This window comes from Trichosurus vulpecula, chromosome 7 (genome assembly GCF_011100635.1).
Source record: "Trichosurus vulpecula isolate mTriVul1 chromosome 7, mTriVul1.pri, whole genome shotgun sequence".
In the NCBI taxonomy this organism is placed as follows: Eukaryota; Metazoa; Chordata; class Mammalia; order Diprotodontia; family Phalangeridae; genus Trichosurus; species Trichosurus vulpecula.
In genome coordinates, this window is record NC_050579.1 from 17,871,638 (window position 1) to 17,888,440 (window position 16,803).

General features: G+C 46.1%; 1 protein-coding gene across 3 annotated transcripts in view; it reads left to right on the forward strand.

Moving 5' to 3' along the window:
• The first annotated feature begins 5,897 nt into the window (after positions 1-5,897).
• YEATS2 (YEATS domain containing 2) overlaps positions 5,898-16,803 on the forward strand; it is a 108,360-nt gene continuing 97,454 nt past the window's right edge. For 2 of the 3 annotated variants that reach the window (XM_036766718.1, XM_036766719.1), the window contains exon 1: positions 5,985-6,099. The gene's annotated coding sequence lies outside the window, so the exon portion shown is untranslated. Of the gene's footprint in view, positions 6,100-16,803 lie in introns of all 3 variants that reach the window. The other variant, XM_036766720.1, reaches the window with a different exon arrangement.

Sequence of the window (16,803 nt, forward strand, 5' to 3'; positions counted from 1 at the left end):
TTAAATGTTCTGTGTTAGATGGGTTGCATTTATTGTGCCCTTCCAGTCCCTTTCTCTGACACCTCGGTGCCCGTGATGTGTGTAGTGGGAAACAGGAGGGAACTTCTTGTTGGTTTGTAGAGGTGACCTTGCCACCTCAGAGGCTGTATTAGCTAAGCTTGAGTGCTGAAAGGCTTGGCTAGGCTGGAAAAGGCTTGAGCATAGGCTCAAGGTTTCTCGTGGCCACAAGAAACCATTTTGGAGCAGCCCAACCAAGCAGTAGCTCAACACCAGGAGGTTGGCTCTTGGGCTAATTAACTTAAAGACCCATAATAATAATTATAATCACTAGAATTTCTTTAGTGCTTTATGTGTCATTTCATTTGATTCTCACTACATCCCTATGAAGTAGGTGCTAAATTATATCCCAGTTTTATAGATGAGGAGATAGAGGTCGAAAGAAATTGAGTGACTTGCCCAGGGTCACACGGCTATTAAGTGCCTGGGGCAAGATTTGAAAGCGGGTCCTTCTGGCACCAAATCCAACATGCTCCACCAAGCTGCCCCCTCTATTAGAAGAAATGCTGGAAACGCATGTATTACAGGTTTACAAATCACCGCACACCATGCTCAGTCTGCCGGCTAAGACATAGCTGGCTGTGCCCTGCTCTTTAGAGGAAGTGCTCAGACCTTGTGAAATAAGTAAAGTCTGTATGGCTTTAGTCACCCCTATTCTTGGCCTTCATTGTGCATCAAAAGAGCTGTCCCCTTAAAACATCAAGGATTTTGGAAAGCAGTTTGTCGAGCAGCGATTAGTTTTTAGGCTGATTTCTGCGTCCTCTACCCCTCTTCCTGACCTAGAAGAATCAATAAATGTGCATATTGATAAAACGAATATTTTTGTGCTTGTATAAGACACATAATGTTAGCACACAGGGTGGCTGCTAGCACACGTTCACTCTTGATCTGGTCAGACAAGAAAGACAGCTTCAAAGGGGTTTATAATCTTACTTTATTCTAGTCTGGTCTCACAAAGGGGTCACAAAACTCCTCAAGGAAGCACAGCTCCTACAGCATCCTCCAATCACCCTTCTCATAGGGGCCAGTGAGAAGGGGTGGGGCAACTACCCCTACTTCTTGATGGGGTCAGTTGAGACAGGCGTGCAACTTGTGCATTCCCCTAAATCCCCTCAAGCCTCAGTGGGGGCCAGGTGAGGCAAACAGATTCACCCTTCCCAAGCCTGGATGGGTGCTGGTCAAGGCACACAGCATCTCAGCTCCTGCATTCAACCCTCAGGGTTCTCCAGTTCACTGACCGCAGCCCACCTGTTTTGTAGGGCATCAGACAAAGAAGGCATATTGCCAGCAATAGCCTCACAAGTTTACATCACCCCATCCCTGTATCTCACTGCGCAGTTGCAGTGGATGTTTACAGGTTCAGCACACATGTTTATATCATTTGTCATTATATAATGCTGCACAAGCGTGGTGGAGATGTTTTGAGCCATGAGTCTGGGAAACAAGATTGTTATGGCCATGGATCCTGGGAAACTGAACTCTAAGAAAGAATATCAAAAATCCACCTTACAGCTTGACATTCTGCAAAATAAAAGCAAATCCAAAAGAGACAATGACCTTTAGCCAGTAAGAGTCAACAGTGCCAAATCATGTTGAGTTTGAGGCACAAGGGAGCTGGTCAAGGGGCCAACCAAGGGTCAACTAACCTGAGGCAGAAGCGGTGCCCCCCAATTTAAAGTATGTTGCCTGCATGGGAGCCCAGCCTGTAATTTGTGGACATAAAAGGTCTGATCTGAGTACAGGCAAATTCAAATTGGTGAAAATTGAAGACCCTGATGGGAGCAAAGCGTAGCCATTATCACTGAGCAAATAAGGATAAATGGTGTAATTGCTCCTCCAGGCTTTCTCTGTGCCCCACCCCAACTCAGAACCAAACTATGACATCTTGAACCCCCAGCTCTGGAGGACCAGGCCTTTCCAGCTAACCTGCCACTCCCTCAGTGATCTGCCAGACCCCCCCATCCAGCCTGTGCCTATATCCTTCAGACCCCCAAGACTGTCATCTGACCTAGTGCCCCCAGACACTGTGGGTCTTGCTGCCCATTTTTCAGCTGAACCATTTTTTGTGTCTTCCCTAATTGAGAGCAGGGTTTGTATTTTCCTTCCCTCCTTCCTTCTTTCCTTCCCTTCCTTCTTCCCTCCCTCCCTTCCTCCTTCCTTGTCTTTCTTTCTCTTTTTTCTTTCTCCTTTCTTCTCTCCTTTCTCTCTTACTCTTTGTATGTGTTGCATAACAATAAATGCTTTTTCATTTATTCAGCTGTAGTATGATAAAAGAGCATTGGATTTGGAGTCAAGAGACCTGGTTTGAATCCCAGCTCTGGTACTTAATTTGTGACCATTTCTACTCTAGGCCTCCATTTCTTCATTTGTAACACAGGGGGTCCTTTCTAGCTCTAAATTCTGCAAAATGTTACTATATAAACCAACTGTTCTTGCTGAGTCACTCTATGCATCATATTCTTTGAGGGCAGAGGGGAAGCCTGTTTAACCAAATTAAGACCAGAGGGCTCCTTGGCAAAGAGGGAAAGGAAGGGCAGGGATTGGTTGGAATTAGGGCTAGCTGAATTCACCAAGTTGACTGGTGAGTCATCTTTTTCCACTGAGAGAATTGGAGTGTCAAGCAGCCTGGATCTGTGTATCAGCCATCCAGGGCCCCTGAGGTGCTAGAGCAGAGATGAAGAACCTGTGGCCTCGAGGCCACATGTGGCCCTCTAGTTCCTCAAGTGCGGCCCTTTGGCTGAATCCATACTTCCCAGAACAAATCCCCTTAATAAAAGGATTTGCTCTGTAAAAGCTGGACTCAGTCAAAAGACCACACTTGAGGACCTAGAAGACCTCAAGACTGCAGGTTTCCCACTCTGTTGCTAGAAGTTCAGGGTCAAAATCTGACTTCCATTTTTTCTTTTCCAATTCCATGGGGACCAGCACCTTTTCTTTTACATCTGTCTTTACAACAATCACCTTTTCTTTTCTATCTCAATATACTTTCCAAGACTGAAATACACAGAATTTTCATTTCATTGCATTTGATGTTGACAGCCTTCTGATGACACTTAAGGTTAGCAGACTCCCGTGGGGGCGGGGTGGCCACAAGGTGCAGGAGAAAGAGAGCCAGCTCTGGATTCAGAGCATCTCATTTCAAATCCTGCTTCTCCCACTTAAGAGCTATATGACCCAAAGCTCCTGAAGGGTACTAGGCTGTGGACTTGAGGACCTTTGAGGTTCATTCTAGCACTGTGTCTCTGAACCTGTTTTCCTAAGAAGCTGCATCTGAAGTTGCTTACCCCTTGTTCCCCTGACCTTGGGGAGGAAGATGTGGTTTGGAGGAGTCCTAGTCTGTTGCTGCTGCTTTGGAGACTTAGGAGGCTTTCACGGAAGAGGTAGCCCAGCCACTGATGTTAAAAGCAACCAGACTTTCTTACTGATGAATTTTAACTACCAGGGAGAAGCTAAGAAGACACCAAGTGCTCGACGAAGAGGGTGCAACTAGGTCTTAGGGGCTGGAGACATAAGGCAGGGTCATCATTGCTATGATCTTCAGGCCACAGCAGGAGGAAGAAATGGGGCAATGACCCCATGAGATGCTCTTCTCAGCCCTTGGCCCATCCAAAGTATGCTGAATTCTTACCACTCTTGAGTATTGCGATGCCTGGATTCCATCCATTACATAGTCAAGTTACCCCATAGAAGAACTGGGTATTTTTGTAGGCATGTCGTTCCATGACCCTGAGGCAGCCTGGTTATCAGAGATCAGCAGGATGGAGAGGCTAAGTGAGGGTGTAAGTCCAGGCACAGTGCGTCTAAGTGTAGTAACCTACAAGGCTTATCATGCCCCGAATCGGCACCCCCCACTTCTCTAACCTGAGGTTTTCCAGGTTCTCACACAAGAATATGCATGGGCCAGGCTAGACTAGTCAAGTGGTTTTCAGTTTTCCTATGCAAAAGGTGTTTTACCCATTTTTACAAATTATGTTTTTATTTGGGTCAAAGGGCAAAACACTCCTTGGCATGGGGTGCCCCTAGTGGTTTGCTCCCACTTCAGATTGAATTATTACACGTAGATTTCTTTCTTATCAGCTTCACCACCCAAAGAATGAAAGTCTTGATAGGAGGAGGTGAAGAGGGGGAGAGAATGAGGAGGTATTTTTGGAATACCTAGCACTGTGTCAGGAGGGCCAGAAGGCAGAAAGATCCACCAGCCCCATGGACCCTCCCTTCTTCCTTTACCCCCTGCCCACCTTCAAGAACCGATGCACCCTATCTGCTTGCCTGCTTCAGTGGCAGATGGGAGCCAATAGCTGGATCCCTTTGAGGGAGATGGAGACTTAGCCTGTGCTTCTAGCTCGATCCTTTAGGCCTTACTTTCTGCCAGCAGAGCCAAGTACTTCCCCTGCTAGCTGCCCTACAGCTGACCTTTGTTTTATGGAGTGGCTCCCCCTACTTCCCATCAGCATGTGAGACACCCAACAGACAATGGCTCTCCCTCTTCTCCTACTTCCTAAAATGTCAAATCTGCCAACCTCCAGATCCACTTCCCTTTTTCCTTACTCAGGCTCCCAGAGCACTCAGGCTTCCCAAAGGGACCTTCCATTCTAGGGGGCCAAGAGGGGGCTTAGAACAACCGGGGGTGGAGAGTGGGGAGGGGCTTCAGAGGCAATCCCTGGGGGAAACTGAGGCTGGGCTTGCTAGGGGCCCCTCTCTTCCGGGACACCTTCCATGGGGCAGGGGGAGGGTCCTGCACCCTGCTCAAGGCCTCTCCCATCCCCCCACCCCCCAGGGTCACCATCTGCCCCATCCTCCTTTCACACAGTCTGAGCCTACTGTCAGCTATGAGACTGTGGGCCTGTTTCAACAATCTGGCTAGCAGCTGCTGTGGGGGTGAAAAACCAACAACAACAGCTCACAGAATGCTGCCAAAGCCCAGGGCCTTTTGATCTGTGTTACTAAGGAAAGCAACTGTTAAGGGGTTGACAAGCTTCCTTTAATCCAGTATACAAATACCATTCACTTAGTTCAGGGGGAAAAGCCAGCACCCTGAACTTCAGAGCAAATACAAACAATTACAAACATTGTATGGACAGACCAAATACAATTCATAGTTACCAACATCTGAGGTCAGCCAGGAGCTCATAAGGAGGGCTGGCCCAGAGTCACACGTGCCACCACTGCTTGTGGCTCAGAGCTTCCAAAAAGAGAAAGCCAACCCCTGGTTTTTTTTATACCTTTTTCAGGGTCAAGGGTGAGTCACATATGCGACACCCCCCCCCCCACATGACCTGAAATTGTCACATAGAGGCCACTTAAACCCACATAGACTAGGCTTTCCCTTGAGGCAAGGAGGTCGCCAAGGACTCCTAACTTAATCAAGGAAATAAAGGCCCAACTCTTCAAGGGCACTTGGTTGAACTAGGTGCGAAGAGCCCGTTTTGATTGCCAACACGGGGCCCCTTGGGGGAAGGGGCTGTGCTTGCATCCCTAGCGCATCCCCTAGTCCCTGGCACACAGTAGGCACTTAATAAAGGCCTCATTCGTTGTGGTCTGAGCTCCTAGAGGACAGGCCCCTTGCCTTCCATTGCCTGAGCCCCGCATGCAGCAGGCACTTAAAACACGCTGTGTAGACTTTGGGCCTCTGTTTCCTGGAATGTAAAACGAGTGCCTAGAGGCCCTAGACCCCAAAGAGAGCCCTGCCTCCCGCTGAAGCGCCCCCTGCCGGGCTCTGCTCTCGCCGGCTCGGGCTCCCCATTTCCCCTCCCACCCGCTCCTCGCGCCTCCTCCCGGCCCGGCCCCGCCCCCTGGGGGGCGCGAGCACCTCCGACGCCGCCGCCGCCGCCGCCGTCACCGCGCGCGCGCCCCTCCGCGGGCGTGACGTCTGAAGCGGGCTGGGCCGGGCCGGGCCGGGCCGGGCCAAAGCGGAGCAGTCCGTTTCCCGTCGGGCGCCGCGCCGAGCCGGGCGCCTCGTGGCGGGGCGTGGTCTAGGCAGCCTCCCCGCCCTGCGTCTGCCGGCCTCCGGCCGCGGTCTTCTTGCCCCGGACTCTTCGAAGGGTGAGTGTCCTGTTTTGGGGAGAGCGCGTGGGAGCCTGGGGCCCGGGAGTCGCGAGAAGGGGATGAGGTGTGGGGGGGAGGGAGTGCGTACCCGGGGTGGGGGGGGGTGGAAGAAGGGGGGCACGGTGACGCGTGCTCTTGCGCTGGCTTCCGCGCGTGCGCGGGGGGCGGTGGCGGCGCGTGCTCCTGCTCCTGTGCGCGCGCGCGCTCTCCCGCGGGAGCCATTGTCCGGACGGAGGGGGAGGGAGGGCGTGTGCGCGTGCGCGGCGGGCGCCCCTCCCCCTCCCCCGGGAGGCGGGGCTGGGGGCGGGCGGTCCCGGTATTTGTGTGTCTCGGGGAGCGTGCCTGTGGTCGGCCCTGTGACCCCTCCCCCTGCCCCAGAAGGTAAGCTCCCCGAGGGCAGGCGCTCTTGCTGTTCTTATCTAACGCGAGCTCGGAGGGATTGTGTCGAGTCCCATCTTTTTTTACAGATGGGAAAACTGAGGCCCAGAGAGGGGGTCAAAGGGCATGGCACGGGGTGCTCCTATTGGTTTGTTCACCCTTTGGCAGGGAGGCTTGAGTTCAGATTCGACTCAGGCATTCACTGGCCTGTGACCTTGGGCAGGTGTCAGCTAATCTGCCTGCCTCAGTTTCCTCTTGGTAAAATGGGGTCGTCACCGGAGTGGTTGTGAGCATCCAGTGTAAAGCGCATTAAGAGCTGCGTAAGTGTGAGCCGTCCTTGTTGTCATTATTATCATTTTGTTATTAGAGCTGGAAGGGAGCCAGAGGCCGTCGGGTCGTTCCCCTCTTTCTCCAGTGGAGAGCGCTGTACGGACACCAAGGAACTCTGAATTCGAATCCCGCCACAATCACTGGCTCTGAGGCCCCTCGGGCCTCAGTTTCCTCAATTGTAAAATGAGGGGAACTGGCCGAGATGGGGGTCCCTCTAAGCACGTGATTCGAGGCCCCGGGTGGGAGGGGGAGGGGATCTTGAGAAAACATTGATTCCTCGTGGGAGGGGTGGGGAAAGACTGCCGAAGCTGGTGCCCTGCTCCCCGTACGCGGACCAGGGGGACCCCACCTCCTTCATCCTGGAGGGCCCGGCTCTGCCCAGCGTTTGGGTTTGGGTCGCTGGCTCAGGGGCTCTTGGAGCCGGGGCTCTGAGAATCTGAGAACTTGGACGGGAGAGAATGACACGTTTGTTACAATGTAACTGTTTCCTTTTAGTCCTGTGGGTTTCGCTTCAGCCGTTTAAAGGCATTGTCCTGAGGAGTCCATGGGGTCTGTGAATCGCACCATGTGAGGAACGCCTTTCTGCCATGCGGGGCGAGCTTGTGCGTTCATCCTAGGGATGGGGACTGGGGGGCAGAGGGTAGGGAACTCCCTGGTGAGGAAGCTCCCTCTAGGTAGATAGGTCGCATCTTCTCTGCAACATCTACTTTGGTCCAGTTGTCCAGGGGTGAAGTGTCTTGCCCGGGGACTCCCAGCCAGGGTGGGGCGGCTAGACTGCATCACAAACAAGGCTTGGTTATCCTAGACACGGTATGTCTTTGTTAAGTTTCTGTAGAATTCTGTGCCTAAAACTGCATTTTTTTTTTAATCATTCAGAAGATGCTTCCTAAGTGTTCATCATGGGTGGGCTGCCCAGGAGGGGATTCAAAGAAGCATCAATATAGGGCCCTTGGGACTCAGAGAACTAATTTAGATGAGGAGGTTGGAGATGTGTGTTTGTATGTATCTATGGCTATGTTTATGAATGTATGTACACACATCATGTATGTGTTGTATTAAACATACAGAATATTCTAATACAGATCACAAGTAACATCCTGTATGTTCTATATGATCTACATACGTATCTACAGAGGTACTGAAATTTAGATAACACAAGAAATAAGTAACAAGAGTAGTGCTATGGTCAACAAATATTTATTTAAAAATTTTAGATCTAAAACTTTTAGAGTAAATCTCAGTATATATGATCAGGATCTTAAGGAAATCTCCCTGGACCATCTAGTCATGCCATAAATAATCTCTTCTTGAAAAAAAAATTGCCTACATCTGTCCTTTCATTTTCCACCACTCCCTCTGACCTCGGGCTCATGCAGTCTGATGCCCATTTCTTCTCTCCGGTCTCACTTCTTCCTAGTCACCAACCAAATCAGCTGGCCTTCCTCGGTCTTTTTTAATCTAACTTCCTGAAACACTGACTTCTTTTGGTCATCTCGTCCATCCTCTTCTGGATGCTCTTTGCTTTTTGGCTTCAGAGATTCTGGACACCCAGGTTCTCCTATCAGGTTCCTTCTCTCTCTGGAGAAGAAAGTGAGGTTGGTGACCTTGCATAGCTGTCCCTCATGCAAGTCATGTCATTGTTTCCTGATGCCATGGTCCTCTTCGAGAACGAAGGACAAGCACAGTCTTTACTCTTGCACGGCCACCTTTCCCCAGAGGTTCTGTCCTGGGCCTTCTCCTTTGTCTAAACACCATTCCTCGGCAATCTCATTTACTGGCATGACTATGACTCTCGCCCTAATGAAGATGATTCCCAGGTCTGTGCAGGCCTGATTGATCTTCCTGCCCCAGCCTCTTATCTTTAGTTGCCCTGGGGGCCGTCTCCACTGTGACCTATTCCTGAGACTGAACTTAGCAGCCTTTCCACAGTGGGCCCCCCTAAGGATACAGCCAGGCCCAGGCTCCCGTGTTTAAACCTTGAGTGTCATTTTTGTTTCGATTTTTAAAGTTTTTTTTAAACCATGAACACGTATCGGACCAGAATTTGGGGGCCTCTTGGTGTTGACTCCGTGCTCTTTATTCTCGTGTATGAGGTTCTTCTGACCTTACCAAGGGGCAGCATGTTTTTGTCTGTTCTCTGGGATCTTCCTTTGGTTTTCAGTTACATGGAGTTTGGTGACATCGTCGTACCCGTTCTTTTGCTTCTATTTATTTAGCTTGATGTCAGTTCCCACAGATCTTCCCATGCTTCTCTGAATTCCTTATTGGGGCAGTGGAGAGAGTGCTGAACTGGAGTCAGGAGGACTTGAGTTCAAATCCTGACTCAGACACTTACTTGCTGTGAGACGCTGGGCAAGTCACTTAACCTCTGTTTGCCTCAGTTTCCTCATCTGTAAAATGGAGAAAATACTAGCACCCTCACAGGATCTCTAACAAAGTAATAAAAACCCTGCCAGGGCTGTTGAGCTTCAATAAGATGACATGTGTGGCACACAGTAAAGTGCTCAATCAATACTTGTTCTTTTCCACCCCTCTTTTTTCTTGTCGGTAATTTCCTTGGAATAGAGTTGCAGTGATGGGATTTCTGGGACGTTGGTACAAACAGTTACTTTCCTGCCATAATTCCAGTTTTTCCCAAAGAGGTTGAAGCCGTCTCTGTTGCTCCTTCAAGCGTTTCTCCAGTAATAAGTTTCCGTTTCTTTTCATCTTTGTGAATGTCATGGGTATGCAGTGGCACCTCAGGGTGGTTTTTTAATTTGGAATTTCTTTTACCGTTAGTGCTTTGGGATATTTTTCAGGTGGTTATTGGTAGTTTATATATCTTATTTTGAAAATTGCTTATACCATCCGTGGCAATTTCATGTAAATTCTTAGTATCGTACTCTTATTAGAGACGTTTAATTCAGAGTTTCTTCCCAGTCTTTATTTTCTTCTGATTCCAGCAGCATTGTTTTTATTGGTGCAGCACTTTTTGAATCTTGTCTGTGTCTGTCCCATATCTGCTTATGAACTTTTTCCTATCCACATTTGTAAACAATGTAAGCTTCCGTTTTCTTAATTCTTTTTTCTGTCAAGTAAGTTTTTATAATTAGGTCATTTACAAGCTGCTAATTTTAACCTCTTTTTTAGGGAGAGAAGGAGGTCCAGCCTTGCTGTCCAGTTCTCCCAGCAGGGCTTGTGCATTAGCCCCTTCCCTAGTAGTGGGTAGTGTCAGGTTTTTTGAACCCGGTGTAGATTTCTATTTCCAAGTCTTGTTTATGTCATCTCTTCTGATCTTCTCTGTTTTCATCCAGTATTAGATGGTTTTGATACCTCCTGCTTGTAGGATGTAAATCTAGAAGCACCAGCCTCTGTTTCTTCCTATCTTTTGTCTTTATATTCTTGACTTTTTATTTCTCCAGATGAATTTTATTATTATTTTGTCAAATGTTGTAAAGTATTCCTTTGACAATTTGACTGGCCTAACGGTAAATCTTTAATTTTTGTTGTGTCATCGCATTTACTGTATTGCTGTGGTAAAGCCATGAAAATTGAATGTCTTTCCAGTTATGTAAGTTGTCTTTTATTTTTGTAAAACCTGTTTTTTAATTGTACTTCTGTGTCTGAGGTTAAATCCTGGATATTTAATGCATATGGTTACTCATCAAAATGCAGTCTCCCTTCCTATTTTTTCTTCCCGTGGTTTGTTAGTGCGATACAGAAATGCCGATGATTTTTGTGTGTTGTTTTGTACCCTTCTGTGTAGCCGAAGATGTTGTCTCAATTTTTTGTAGGGTAAGCAGACTATGCTGTCTGTACTTAGTGATCATTTTGCCACCTCTTTGCTGTGCTTTATTAATTTCTTTTTATTATTACTACAGCTAGTGTGTCAGGCAATAGAAGTACAGGCCTTCCTTAACCATAACATCCATTATGTTATTGGAAAAGCTTTTTATGTTTCGCCATTATAGGTACTGCTTACTCTTGATTTTAGATAGATACTTTTGGTAATATTTATGACCTTTTTTTATTCCTATGTTTTTTTAAAAAATAAATTATCATCAACATCTTTTGTTTTTACATTACTTAAATTTCCCCCTCTATCCGTTCCCTTCCCCTTTCCCAGAGAATCATCCCATATAAGAGTATTTTCTTTTTTAAAGAAAAAGAAGACAGAAGATACAAACCAATCAATACATCAAAAAAGTCTGAAAATAAATGTAATTTCCCACCCCCTTGGACTTCCACCATTGCAAAGGAGTGAGGAGGGAGGTGTCTTTTTTGGGTCATGCTTGTTCTTTGTAATTTTGTAAACATTCACTTTCAGGTGATTTGTGGTTTTTTTTTTCATTTACATTGTTATGGTCATTTTATCTTTGTTTTCTTGGCTCTGCTTACTTCACTGTGTAGTTCACATCAGTCTTTGCAGGCTTCTTGGTATTTCATCATCTCTGTTGCTGCTCATAGCATCACTCTCATGTACGTCGATTTGTTTAGTTGTTCCTCACTGGATGGGAAAGTGAGTGCTTCCAGTTCTTCGTCCCTGAAAAAGGGGGCTACTATAAATAGTTGGTGTATGGGGGGGCCTTTTTTTCCTTTTCCCCAGTGCTTCCTGGGGAAGGTGTATATGTACGTAGTAGTGAAATCTCTTGGTCTCAAGGTGGAGACCTTTTAGTAATTTTCTTTGTATAATTTCAAATTGTTTTCCAAAATGATTGTACTGATTCACAGCTCCACCAGCAGTGCACTGGTGTGCCCCAACCCTTCCCAATCCACTATTCTCATCATCTTGTCATCTTTGTCAGTTTACTGAGTGTGAGTAAAAATCTCAGGGTTATTTTAATTTGGATTTCTCTAACTTGTTATTTCCAGTATTCTTTCATAAGGTATTAAGAGCGTGCAGTTTGTCTTTTGAGAACTGTTTACAACTTTGGACTGCTTAGCTATTGGGTGATGATTTTTGGTCTTATACCTGTGTGTGTATACACATATATATATATGAATATATATTCATACGCATATAGATACACATCTGTGAAGAAGGAAAGATCATGTATTAAATACCTGCTGCATGCTATGAACAGTACTAAGCACTTCACAAATCTCTTCTTGTATTCTCGTGTTCTTGATTTACTGGCTCATCTCACCAGGCTCATCCCTACCAGTGCCACTCATTCCTTACACTGGTCAGGTTGTGCCAGGGTTTCCCAGGCTCCAGCAGGTTCTACCATGCCAGAGTGGCTTCGAGGGTGAGCTTGACCTTTGATTGAGTTTGCTCTTGAATGATCAGCTTTCCTAAGTAGGGAGATTTGCACTGTTATCATTCCTGGCCAGTAGAAGATGAATTCTTTGGTCATAGCAACCCAGGAAGCCAAAATTTAAAAAATGTTCCTGGGCCTTTGCATGTTCCCCTGCTTCCATGTCAACAGTGACAGAAGAGCAGAAAAATGAGGGGGGTGGGTGTGGAGGTACTAAGCACGACATTTCTTTCGTTTTGAAAAATTAATTAATTTTTAGTTTTCAACATTTACTTCTATAAGATTTTCGAGTTTTAAATTTTCTCCCTCTCCCTGTCCTCCCTGCTCCCCAAGAGCGTGCAATCTGATATAGGCTCTACTCGACAATCATGTTAAACGTGTTTTCACATTAGTTGTGATGTAAAGAAGAATTAGAACCATGAAAAAGACGAAACAAAACAAAACAACAAAAGAGAGCAAATAGTATGCTTCTGTCTGCATTCAGACTCCAAAGTTCTTTCCCAGGATGTGGATAGCATTTTTTATCAGGAGTCTTTTGGAGTTGTCTTAGATCCTTGCATTGCTGAGAAGAGTTAAGTCTATCAAAGTTGGTCATTGCATAATGTGGCTGTTACTGTGCACAATATTCTGGTTCTGCTCACTTCACTCAGCATCAGTTCTTTACAGGTTTCTCTGAAGTCCACCTGCTCTCCATTTCTTATAGAACAATAGTATTCCATTACATTCATATACCACAACTTGTTCAGCCATTCCCCAATTGATAGACATCCCCTCAATTTCCAATTCTTGGCCACTACAAAAAGAGCTGCTAAAAGTATTTTTGTACATGTGGGTCCTTTTCCCATTTTTATGATCTCTTTGGGATACAGCCCTAGAAGCAGTATTGCTGGGTCAAAGGGTATGTACAGTTTTATGCCATTTGAGGCATAGTTCCAAATTGCTCTCCAGAATGGTTGGATCAGTTCACAACTCCACCAGCAATGCATTAGTGTTCCAGTTTTCTCACATCTTTTCCTACATTTATCATTTTCCTGTTTTGTCATGTTAGCCAATCAGATGGGTGTGATGTGTTACCTCAGAGTTCTTTTGATTTGCATTTCTCTAAAGAATAGTGATTTACAGCATTTTTTCATATGACTATAGATGGTTTTAATTTTTTTCTCTGAAAACTGACTGTTCCTATCCTTTGACCATTTATCAGTTGGGGAATGACTTGTATTTTCAGTTCTCTATATATTTTAGAAATGAGGCCTTTATCAGAGATGCTGGTTGTAAAAATTGTTTTCTGGTTTTCTGCTTCCTTTTTTTTTTTTTTTTTTTGCAGGGGGGAGGGCAGGGCATTTGGGGTTAAGTGACTTGCCCAAGGTCACACAGCTAGTAAATGTGTCAAGTGCCTGGGCTGGATTTGACCTCAGGTACTCCTGACTCCAGGGCCAGTGCTCTACTCACTGCGCCATCTAGCTGCCCCTTTTGCTTCCTTTATAATCTTGGTTCCATTGGCTTTGTTTGTGCAAAACTTTTTCAATTTAATGAAATCAAAATCATCCATTTTGCATTTCATAATGTTCTCTGTCTCCGTTGGTCATAAATTCTTCCCTTCTCCATAGATCTGACAGGTAAACTATTCCTTGCTCTCCTATTTTGCTTGTGGTATCAGCATTTATAGCTAAATCATGTACCCATTTGACTTTGCCTTGGTGTAGGGTGTAAGATGTTTGTCTATGCCTAATTTCTGCCATACTATTTTCCAGTTTTTCCAGCCGTTTTGTTAAATAGTGAGTTCTTATCCGTGAAGCTGGAATCTTTGGATTTATCAAATAGTGGATTACTATACCATTGTGTCTTGCATACCTGACCTATTCCACTGATTCACTGCTCTATTTCTTAGCCAGTACGGTTTATACTACAATTTAAGCTCTGTTAGAGCTAGGCCACCTTCCCTAGCATTTCTTTTCATTAATTCGCTTGAGATGCTGGACCTTTTTTTCTTCCAGATGAATTTTGTTACTGTGTTTTCTAGCTCTGTAAAATAATTTTTTGGTAGATCGATTGGTATGGCATTGAATAAGTAAATTATTTTAGGTAGAATTTTCCCAGTTATTTGGATCTGACTTTATTTCTGTGAAAAGTGTTTTGTAACTGTGAAGAGTTACACTTCTAAACCTTCCAGAACTCAGCTTCAGGTTATTATAAAGGGCCAGCGGCTAGTACGGGAGAAAGCACTGACTCCAGAGTCGGGAGCGGCCTTCAGAGCCTGCTTGGGACACTTGTGTTACTGGGACAAGTCAGTGTCTCTTCACTGGTAGCTTGAAGGGCTTGGGCTAGATCGTTTCTGCATCTGTGATCCTTTGATTTTTTTTAAAAAATGTCATGCTTGTCTGTGTTCCCTCAGTCAGTCAGCAAGCGTTTATTAGGCATCTCCTTTGTGTTGGTAGGTACTGTCCTAGGTACTGGGGGCATAAAGACAAAAATGAAACAGGAGTTTACATTCAGTTAGGGAGAAATATTGTGTACATGTAAATGCAAAATATAGACAAAGTGATTATTTGGGAGACCAGGAAAGGCCTCCTGTAGGAACACTTGAGTCCAGCTTTGAAGGAGACTAGGGTTTCTGAGAGGTAGTGTAGGAGTGAAGGAGTGTATTGGGAATCAGGATGGGCTCTTAGCACTTATTCCACCAAGTACCCTTGAAGAGTTTGGCCTTTGTTCTTTTGATTAAATTAGGAGTCTTCGATGACCTCCTTGCTTCAAGGGAAAGCCTAGTTTATATGGGTTTGAGTGATATGTCTGAGACATCAGAGGCTTTTAGACCACGTGGGTTTAAGTCACATTTTTGTCACGATTTTAGGTCACCTGGGTGAGTCACATGTGTAACTCACCTTTGACCCTGAATAAGATACATAAAACCGGGGGTTGGCTTTCTTTTTTTCGGATCTCTGAGCTGCAGCAGGAGTGACAAGTGACTCTGAGCCAGCCCTTGTCAAGCTCCTGGCTGAACTTACATGTTAGTAACTATGAATTATATTTGGTCTGTTTATAAATGTATGTTTGTAATTGGTTTGTATTTGCTCTGAAGTTCAGGGTGCCAGCTTTTTCCTCTGAACTAAGTGACTGACATTGGTATACTGGATTAAAGTGAGATTGTTAACCCCTTAACGTTGCTTTCCTTAATAAAGCAGATCAAAAGGACCTGGGCTTGCAACGTTCTGTGAGCTGGTTGTTGTTGGTTTTATAGCCCCACAGCAGCTGCTAGCCGGATTGTTGAAACAAGGAGGTGTGCATTCTAGGTGGGAGTAACGGCCTAGGCAAAGGCACAGAGGTGAGAGAGGTGAGGAACAGCAACAAAACCAGCTTGGCTGGAGTGGAGAGTGTGTGGCCAGATGGTGAAGGGCTTTCACAGGGAAACAGAGGAGTTGGTGTTTGATGCTAAAGGCAGCTGGAGCCCTATGCTTTAGGAATATCAGTTTGGCTTTGGAGGCTGGACTGGGCAGAGGGGCAGAGTGAATACTAGGACAGAGGCAGAGAATATTGTGATTATCTAGGTGAGAGGTCGGAGTGGACAGAAGGGGAGAGATGGGAGAGATGTTGAAGTGTAATCAACAGGACTTGGGGCTGGAAGGAGTGAAGAGTCAAAGATGACCCTGAGGGTGCAGACTTGGGTGCCCTGAAGAATAGTATCACCCTCAACCCAGGAAAGGGCATGTTTTGAGAAAAAGACAGTAAGTTCTGTTTTGGACATGTTGAATTTATGCTTACAGGACATTATAGTGGAAAGGTAAGTGTATAAAAAGATAAGAGGGGGGCATCTAGGTGGCACAGTGAGTAGAGCACTGGCCCTGGAGTCAGGAGGACCTGAGTTCAAATGTGGCCTCAGATACTTGACACACTTATTAGCTGTGTGACCTTGGGCAAGTCACTCAGCCCCAAATGCCCTGCCTTCCCCCCTCAAAAAAAAAAAAAGATAAGAGGAAAGGGGCTAGGCAGAGCCTGGGATAAATGTATATGTAAATAAAATACATGTGGGTGTGGGTGTACACACATATATTTGTGTGTGTGTGTGTGTGTGTGTGTACATCAGACACAAACTCACATAAAGAGAATGGGCTGTGGGTGATGATCCTTTCAAAGAAATTGAGAAGGAACAGTTATACAAGTAGTGTCATGAAAACCCAGGAAGGAAAGATGCGAAAGGTGTCAGACATAGCAGAGAGGTGGAGGCAGTTTAGGCCTGAGGAAAGGTCACTGCACTTAGCACTTGAGAGATCCCCGGGGACCTTGGACAGAGCAGAGTCCATTCAGTGGTGGCCTTGGAAGCCAGTTTGAAAAGGTTTAAGAATAAGAGGGAGGTGAAAAGGTAGAGGCAGTCAGTGTAGACAGATTTTTCAAGGTGTTTGACTGTAAAAGGAGGGGAATAGTTCTCTAACTCCTCGGGACTACCCTCTTGCTCTGTTACTAATAGAGCCGTACTGGGGAGCACCTCTGTTCCTGCCCATTAATAGGCCATGTGACCTGCTTCAGTCACAGGAAGCCTAACACGTGGTGGGAGGAGCTTCCTGACAGGAAAAGGAAGTTACGTCACAGGAAATGGAGAGAGAGAAAGAGAGAGAGAGAAAGAGAAAGGGAGAAGGAGACAGAAAGAAAAAAAGAGATGGATGTTGTGGCTGCTGGTGGCCGCCCTCGTGATGGTTAGAGCCGAACAGGCTGACTTAGCTGTGCTGTGAGCTTGTCCTGGGGAGTCCCCAGCAGGGGTGGGAGG